Below are 9,437 nucleotides of genomic sequence, written 5' to 3'. Positions count from 1 at the left end.
ACATAACAAAATTAGCCATTTTAAAGTGTACAATTTGGTAGTGTTTAGTACATGAGCAATGTCCTACAACCACTGGCTCTATCTAGTTCCAAAACATTTTCATTGAGAAGTTTTATCCAGACCCCTCCTCCCCCAGATCCCTTTAACTATCAATCTACTTCTGTGTCTATTGATTTAACTATTTAGGATATTTCATATAAATGGAAATATAGATTGTCTCTTTGTGTCTGGCTTCTTAGTCTTAGCATATTTTCAAGATTTATCCACATTGAAGTATGAGTCAACAGTTCATTTCTTTTTATCACTGAATAATATTTCAGTGTATGTATATACCACAATTTGTTTATCCATTCATGCACTGAAGAGCATTTGGGCTGTTTTCCCCTTTTGCCTATAGTGAATAATGTTGCCATGAACATGCATGTAAATATATTTGAGTACCTGTTTTCATTTTCTAGGGGTACATATCTAGAATTTGAATTGCCGGATCACATGGTGATTCAATGTTTCACTTTTGGGGCCATCAAACTGTTTCCACAGGAACTGACCTATTTTACATTCCCATAAGCAATGTAAGAGGGTTCCAATTTCTCCAAATTCTCACCAAAACTTATTTTCTATTTTTATTATTATAGCCATCTTAGTGGGTATGGAGAGGTATCTCATTCTGGTTTTGGTTTCTGTCTTCAAATAACCAATCATGTTACACATCTTTTCCTGGCCAATCATTCTTCCTAGAATATAGAAATGTCTATTAAAATAATAGAAATGACTATTAAAGTCCTTTGCCCATTTTTTTAATTGGATTGTCTTTTTGTTGTTGAATTGTAATTTCTTTATGTATTCTGGATATTAGGCCCAATATGTTTTGCAAATATTTTCTCTTATTCTGTAGGTTGTTTTTTCACTTTGATGCTCTTTGATGCACAGAAGACTTTACTTTTGATAAAGTCCAGAGTATACATATGTTCCTTTGTTACTTGCACATTCAGTGTTCTAAGATACCATTGTCAAATCTAAGGTCATGAAAATTTACTGTTTTCTTTTTTAAAGTTTTAGCACTTAATTTAGGTTGTTAATTCATTTAAAGTTAATTCTTGTACATGATGTGAGGTCAGGGCCCAACTTCATTATTTTGCATGTGGATACTTAGGTGTCCCAGAACCATTTGTACAAGAGATTGTCCTTCTTCCATTGAACAATCTTGACTGCTTTCTAGAAATCTAATGGCCATAGGTGTATGGGGGGAAAAACTGTTCAAATGTAAATTAACCCAAGATGGAAAGGACCAGCATTTTGGCAGACAAAGTAATGATCCAAATAGTGATCTTTGATAAATTAGAAAAATGATTTTCTATTTCTTCTTGAGTCAGTTTGAACAATTTGTGTGTTTCTAGAAATTTGTTCATTTCATCTATCTCATCTAATTTGTCAGTGTACAGTTGTTCATAGTATTTTCTTATAAACCTGTTTTTCCTGCAAGTTCTACAATGATATTCCTACTCTTATTTATGATTTTACTATTTGCATATTCTTTCTTTTTATCAGTCTAGCTAAAGATTTGTCAATTTTGCCCATCTTTTCAAATCTTTTATTTCAACTGTTGCATTGTTCAGCTCCAAATTTCCTGTTTTATTCCTTTTTATAATTTCTCTATCTCTGTTGATATTCTCTATTTATTCATACATTTATTTTTCTCCTTTATTTGTGGTTTCCTTCATTTAGTTAATGATATTTTTAAGATAGTACATTTAAAGTCTTTAGCAAGTCTAATGCCTAGGTTTTTTTTAGGGAAGATTTCAATTGATTTCTTTTTTTTCTGTGGATTGGTCATACTTTTCTTTTTCTTCATATGCCTTCTAATTGCTCTTCTTGAAAACTGGACATTTAAAATATTATAATGTGGTAACTCTGGAAATTGGATTATTTCCCCCTTTGCAAGATTTACTGTGATCAAGGGCTATAGTCATTGGTTTGTTTAGTGACATTTCTATACTATTTTTGTAGGCTGTCTTCCTTAGCATGTATAGACTCTAAAGTCTCTGCTCCAATATTTCAATGGTCAACCACTGAGTTGACACAGATTTTCTCAACATCTGGACCAAAAACAAAACAAAACTTTCCTGGTATTTGCAGATTGCCTCATTCAATGCTTATTCAATACACAGCTATCCATCTGCCTTAGACTTTACCTCCTGCTTGCGTAGAACACAAAGATCAGCCAAAAGTACAAACCTAGGGTCCTCTCAGTGTCTGGTCCTGGGAATGTGTGTTGCTGTTTGGATTTCCCAGTATATGATATAGGCCTCCGAAGCCCTTATTCTCCCAAACATCTTCCTCTCATCTTCTTCCATTCAGACTTTTTGGTCTATCTGCTGCTTGGCCCATCTGCTGTCCCTTGCCTCAGACTACTCGGGGTAGTGTACATCTTTAAAATATTTTAAAAGATGGTACCTATGGGGCTGGGGATGTGGCTCAAGCGGTAGCGCGCTCGCCTGGCATGCGTGCGACCCGGGTTCGATCCTCAGCACCACATACAGACAAAGATGTTGTGTCTGCCGAAAACTAAAAAATAAATATTAAAATTCTCTCTCTCTCTCTCTCTCTCTCTCTCTCTCTCTCTCTCTCTCTCTCTCTCAAAAAAAAAAAAAAAAAGATGGTACCTAGGGCCAATCCCTCAGGGAACAGTCAAAATTTACAACCTTGGGGCTGGGGGTGTACATCAGCAGTAGAGTGCTTGCCTAGCACTCTACTAGGCAACCACAATTATTTGAGAACAAGGTCTGCATTGCCAACATCAGCAAGCCACACCTGGTATACATCATCACTGAGCTGGGGTATGGGGGATGGTGGAAGATAAGCCAAAATGCTGTAATACTTTCATGTAATTTAGCAGTCTCTTTATTAAGCACTCCCCTGGCCACTGGAAATTTTAAAATTAGACTCTAGAATTAAAATTAGACTCTAGACTGACTTTCTATTTTTGCCAGCTCACAGTTGTTCCAGTGTGTGTGTGTGGTTTCTTGGAGATCCCTGCTCTGCCATTTTCCATGATATCACTCCTGAGTAGCTTCACTTTCAACACTGGGCACTACCAATGGCAAAATTTCTCCTTGGCACTGTACCCTCCTTATTTGTCTACTTCATCATGGACTTTACCTCCGCAGCCATATCCTTGTTGCTGACCTCAATGTAATCCTGTCCTCACTCTGCACACTCTCCTTGGTGAATCCAGCCATGCCCAGAGTTGCCATCTCTATGTTGGTGTAGCTTAAGGCTGAATCTCCCAGTTAGTCATCTCTCCGAGCCCTAGTCACACAGAAAACCACCCATGAACTACTCCACCTAGAAATCCCTCAAGTCTCCAGAGGTGACGCCCTGGAACTAAGCTCTAGCTGATAAGGATGGAGGGAGAAATGGCATGTCTTTGTCATTCTTCTTTCTGTCTAGAATATGGAGATGATAGTTGGAGCTCAAGCAGCCATCTTGGACCAAGAAGTCAATTAGGATGGTGAAGCCACAAAATGGAAAGATCTGAGTCCTCAATGATTGTAGAGTCACTATTTGGAATCACCAACTCCTTATTTTGTTTCAGGAAGGAAAAAATCCCATTTATCTTGTTAAGCCATTGTTGTTTTGCCATTCCATATACAGCTAAACCAAAGCTTGTTTGATACCTCAGACCTTTCCAGCCCCATAGCCCATGTTCTCTCTGCTCCTCCAGCTATCTACCTCACTACCCAAAATGCCTCTTAAGCAGAAACTATACCTTTCTTCACATTCCTCTCATGTGCTGAATTTCTTTAAGGCAAGGAAGGGAGAGATAGAGAATGGACATTTATTGAGTCCCAATTATAAGTGCTTCAAATTTTGTCTTATTTGTTTTTGTTTTTGTTTTGTTTTGTTTTGTTTTTTTTTGGAAAAAACGATAACAGGAGAGGGCTCTTTTGGACATGAGAAAATAGAGGTTTCCTAAAACAAAGTTGTTTCCCAAATGTGCTTGGATAATGAGTGGGAGAACCAGGTGTGGACTTCAGTCTGTCTGTCCTGATGGGGTGGCCCTCTCTGCTCCACTTAGAAGGTCCTATGTTGACACACAGTCTGGACTGTGGCTGAGTGACTTTGATGAATTTGTTTCCTTCCTAGTTCTCCTCTGAAGTTATCACTACCAGCTGCTTATCACATGTTGGTTTGTGAAGGACGAATAAGTGGTTTCCTGAGCCTGGGCACTGTTCAGAAAGGTTGGCTTCTGCTTCAGGTTTTGCTATTCAGGGCATTGAGTTTTCTTTTAACACACTTGAGAACTCCAACTGCCTGGCAGACAGCAGTAGGGGCATGTCACCCACAAACACTTGAGAACCAGAGGAACCTGGGTTGGAAATCTGTCTCTTGCACTTATTTGCTGATGATCCCAGGCAATAACTTCATCTTGCTGGGTTTCCAGTTTCCTCATCTGTGAAAGGATTGAATGATATCCCTCAGAGGCTCATAAAGAGAATGAAAGAAAAATAGGGGTGCAAGTGACCGGAACACAGTAGACACTTAAGAAACGCTAGTTGTTCTCCTTCTACCTCCCTCCTTTACTTGAGGTGGGGGGCTCTGCTTCATTTGACATTGAAAAGGTAGCCTATATTACTCTTTTTAAATTACTTTAGTTGTGGGTGGACACAATACCTTTATTTATTTTTACATGGTGCTGAAAATCGAACCCAGTGCCTCCCACGTGCTAGGCACGCCCTCCACCACTGAGCCACAACCCCAGCCCTAGCCTACATTACTCTTCACAAATCTTCCACACCTCTCCCTTCAGGAGGATCTTCTTTTCAACCCTGTAAAGAGCAGGACTGGCCATGTGAACTTGGCCAAGGGCAACAGATGTGCTGTCTGGCAGTTGTGGACAGAGCTCTGAAATCCTGGGCATGCTTCATCACATTTCCATGAGCCCAGCTGTGTTCTCCATAGAGGCTGCTCCATCAGGCTGGATTCACAGCTAACGCGTGAAGGACATTGCCTTAGTCTATTGGAGTTGTTATAACAAAATACAATAGGCTGGGTGGCTCACAACCAGCAAAAATCTAGTTTTACTGTTCTGGAGGCTGAGAAGCCCAAGAACAAGACCTTAGCAGATTTAGAGTCTGGTGAGGACCTACTTTCTAGTTTATGGATGGTGTCTTATAACTATATCTTCATTAAGTGGAAGGGTGAGCTCAGTGGGGGGGGGTCTTTTTTACATGGGCATTAATTCCATTCTTGAGACTTCTGTCCTCATGACCTAATCACCTCCCAAAGCCCCCCACTCCGGGATTGACCCCAGGGGTGATCTACCAACTAAGCTACACCCCCAGTCCTTTTTATTTTTTGTTTTGAGATAGGGTCTCACTAAGTTGCTGAGGCTGGCCTTGAACTTGTGATCCTCCTGCCTCAGTCTCACGAGTCATTGGTATTATAGGCTTGTGCCACTGTACCAGCAAGGCCCCAACTCCAAATCTATAACACTGGAGTTTACAATTTCAACCTGTGAATTTTAAGGGAACACAAACACTAATACCAGACAAATAGTATGATAATAAACAAAACAAACAACATACCCTTTATTACTTCAAGCTCCTAAGACTTGACAGTCATTTGTAACTGCAGCATAACCTTGTCTGATCAATACATTTGACATTCAGCATCTTACAGTTCTGTGCAATATTTGCCTCTTTAAATTTTTCTAAAAGATGTATTTACAGCATTTATACATCTGGTGGCAGGTACTTTTAAATTTTTTCTTGTCTGAAAAATTTTATGCTTTGTAGAAAGTTTGTAAAATACAGAGAAGTAAATAGAAGAAAAGTCAGTTAACATTTTCATTTTTCTGCCTTATTATGTCTTTTCTTTTTTTTCTAGTATTCCCTTTAATCATTTGCTTAAATAAGGATTTGGTAGAAATTTTTGAAGCTGGAAGTCTTGCTTGTCATGAAATACAAGAATAGAAAAATAGGTGAATACTGGTAATATGGGACATAGAATCAGCATAGAGTGGGTTTACAGGACTTGCTTTTTTTTTTTTTCTCAGCCACACGGAACCATATTCTGTGTCAGAATAGTCTCACCAGTAGGGCTCCAGGGAAGAGTCAGATTGCCATGAAACTCAGCTATGGGATGGGCTTTAGCAATACATTTCCAGATATTGTCAATCATGTGTGACCCTGTGGACAGAAGAGGTGCTTGATGACACTCTGAAGCAAATCTTTCCTTGCCACGTACAAGGGTTAATCTTGGTTGTTGTTTTAGTCAGCTTTGCACACTGTGACCAAAAGACCTGACAAGGAAAGTTAGAGGAGGAAAAGTTCATTTGGGGATTATGGTTTCAGAGGTTCAGTCCATGGTTGGCTGACTCCATAGCTCTGGGCCTGAGGGGAGGCAGAACATCATGGCAGAAGAAAGCAACTCAGAACAGGATAGTCAGGAGCAGAGGGAGCACTCTGTTCACCAAGGACAAAATATAAATCCCCAAAGCCTGCCCTTGGTGACAACACTCTACCTGCCTGCAGTTACCTCCCAGTTAATCAATGTCAGTGGATTAATTCACTAATTAAGTTATACCTTTCATAATCTAATCATTTCACCTCTGAGAATTCTTGCAATGTTTCACATGAGCTTTAGGGGGACACCTCGTATCAAAACCATAACAGTTGTCAACTTGACTGGATTGAGGATGCCTAGAAAATTGGGAAAGCACACTTCTGGATGTGTCTGTGAGATTGTTTTCAGAGAAGGTTGGTATGCAAATCAGTAAGCTGAATGGGGATGACCTGCTCTGAACATGGACTGAACCAATCAATAGGCTGGGGACCTGAATGGAATGAAAGAGCAAAAGAAGGGGGAAGCTCACACACATGCACTCTGAAATTTCTTGAGCACATGTGTTTTTTTTGTTGTTGTTGTTTTGTTTTATTTTGTTTTTGCTGCTGTCATCACCCATGGACATCAGACTTTAGACACTTTAGCCTTTGAATGTGAGTTGTGCCTGAAACTCTCCAGGGAACTTCTAGGCCTTCAATCTTGGACTGGGATTGCATCATTGGTCACTTGTTATGAGGCTGCCAGCTTCTAGGACTGAGCAGCTACTGGTTTCCTGGCTCGCCAGCCTGCAGTCACTGCAGGAATATTCAGTTTCTGATTACGTAAGCTTATATACATTCTATCAGTTTTCTTCTTCTGGAGAACCCCCGACTAATACTAGGACTTTGCCATTATGTCTGGAGTTGGCAGCCATCACCTGAAAACTTCTGTCAATTCACCTAATGAATATTTTACCACGTTTGCAGCATTTTCTCCATATGATATGACAGTTTCATCTCTCTGTGGAGGATGTTCGTGTTCTTTTGAGGAGATCTTAGAGTGGGTCTGCTGTTATCATTTCAATAATTTAAACCAGTTGTCTTCAAACTTTTTGTTTTCACTTCCACTTTCTTAAAATTAATTGAGGACTTTAAAAGCATTTGTGAATTTGTATTATATCTATCAATACTTATTATATTAGAAATAAAAATTTAAAAATTACTCATTTAAAAGTAATGATAACCCCATTACATGTTATCACATAAAACATTTTTTATGAAAAATATTATATTCCACAAAAAAATTAGTGGGAAGTGTTGTACTCTTTATATTTGTGAGAGGTAGAATAATGATCCCTAAAGATTTCCACTTCCAATCCCCTGAACCTGTGAACATGTTACTTTATGATGCAAAAGGGAATCTACAGATGTGAGCAGCATTAAGGATTTGAGATGGGATTATCTTGGATTACCCAAATGGGCTCAATGTAACACAGAATCCCAAAAGGTGAATGGAGAACCTTTCCTGACTGTGATAGGAGATGAGATGTGCCTACTAAAGAAGGGTTAGAGGGTCATGAGGTATCGCTGGCTTTGAAGATGGAGGAATGTCTATGGCCATACCACCCTGAAGGCACCTGATTTCACCTGCAAATGGAGGAAAGGATTCTGGGTCAAGGACTAAGTATACCCTTTAGAAGCTAAAGAAAGCAGGGAAAGTTTCTCCAATAGAGTCTACAAAAAGGAACATAGCCCTGGGGCAGCTTGATTGAGAACCTACGTCAGACTTCTGACCTATAGAACTATAAGATAACACAATTTTGCTATTGAGCCACTATGTTTGTATAGAAAACAAATGCAATATTTTTGCAAATCTTTTTAGAATCAGGCTTAATAGAAGGCAACTGAATTCTCATATCTGATTCTATGTTCAGTCTGTTTTTTTAATATTTTTTTTAGTTGTTGATGGACTTTTATTTTATTTATTTATATATGGTTCTGAGAATCAAACCCAGTGCCTCACATATGCTAGGCAAGCCCTCTACCAATGAGCTACAGCAAACAGCCCTTCAGTCTGTTTTGATATGATGCTTTGGTTAAAGTATATGAAGAAAATTTGGCCTTACATAGATTTATAGCTGGAAAACAGGAGAATTTCAATAGTCTTTTTTATATGATTGTGGATTATTCTTTGATGTATATTAGCTTTTTTTTTTACTATAATACATACCTGAGATAATCAACTTATAAAGAAAAAAGAGTTATTTTGGCTCACAGTTTTGGAGGTTCATGTCCATAATCAAATGACCCCATTGATTTGGGCCTATGGTGAGGTGGCACATTGTGGTAAGAGCAGATGACAAAACAAAATCTCTCACTTCATGGCTGGGAAATGAAAGAGGGGGAGAGGCAGAGGATGAGACTGGGATTCCACCATCCCCTTTGAAGGCATGCCCAAATGGCCTGAAAACCTCCTCTAAAATTTTCTATCACCTCCCAATAATGCCAAGGTGGGGACTAATTCATCAACACATGGTCCTTTGGGGGACATTTCAGATTTAAACTCTAGCAGATACATCATACTTAACAATTATAATTTCATAAAGTTTAGTTACAATGTGGAGCGTGAAATCACATCAACGAACTTTCATATCTATTACATTAATATCCTCTGGTCTATCTTGCAATTTGATTGGATCTTTTAATTGTGCATTATTTTGTGACTAGTGAACACTAATTCACTGAGTGATGTAGATCTTTCTACAAAAGTGACACACTTTCTCATGCAACATAAAGAAGATCACATTGGTTAATGTCACAACCAATCTCATCAGAAAATACTGGAAAGCTAATACACTCACAGTGGCAGACATGAATTTTCCAAAATTCTCATTTTCATTGAAAACTCAACTTTTATCCTTGGCAACAAATACAATACCATCAGTTGTTGCCCTTGAAGTGACAGGTTCACTATGTTGATCATTCAGAAAACACCTCCCAACTTTATGTTTTTAATCCTACTTTTAAAAAATAAGGGGGTGTCCTATGGAAAAGACAGTTCTACTTGTAACTCACAGGACAACAGATGTGTTTTTCTTGGAATCTACCTAC

Source organism: Ictidomys tridecemlineatus, chromosome 10, assembly GCF_052094955.1.
Source record: "Ictidomys tridecemlineatus isolate mIctTri1 chromosome 10, mIctTri1.hap1, whole genome shotgun sequence".
Classification (NCBI taxonomy): domain Eukaryota; kingdom Metazoa; phylum Chordata; class Mammalia; order Rodentia; family Sciuridae; genus Ictidomys; species Ictidomys tridecemlineatus.
This window is presented reverse-complemented; position numbering follows the sequence as displayed.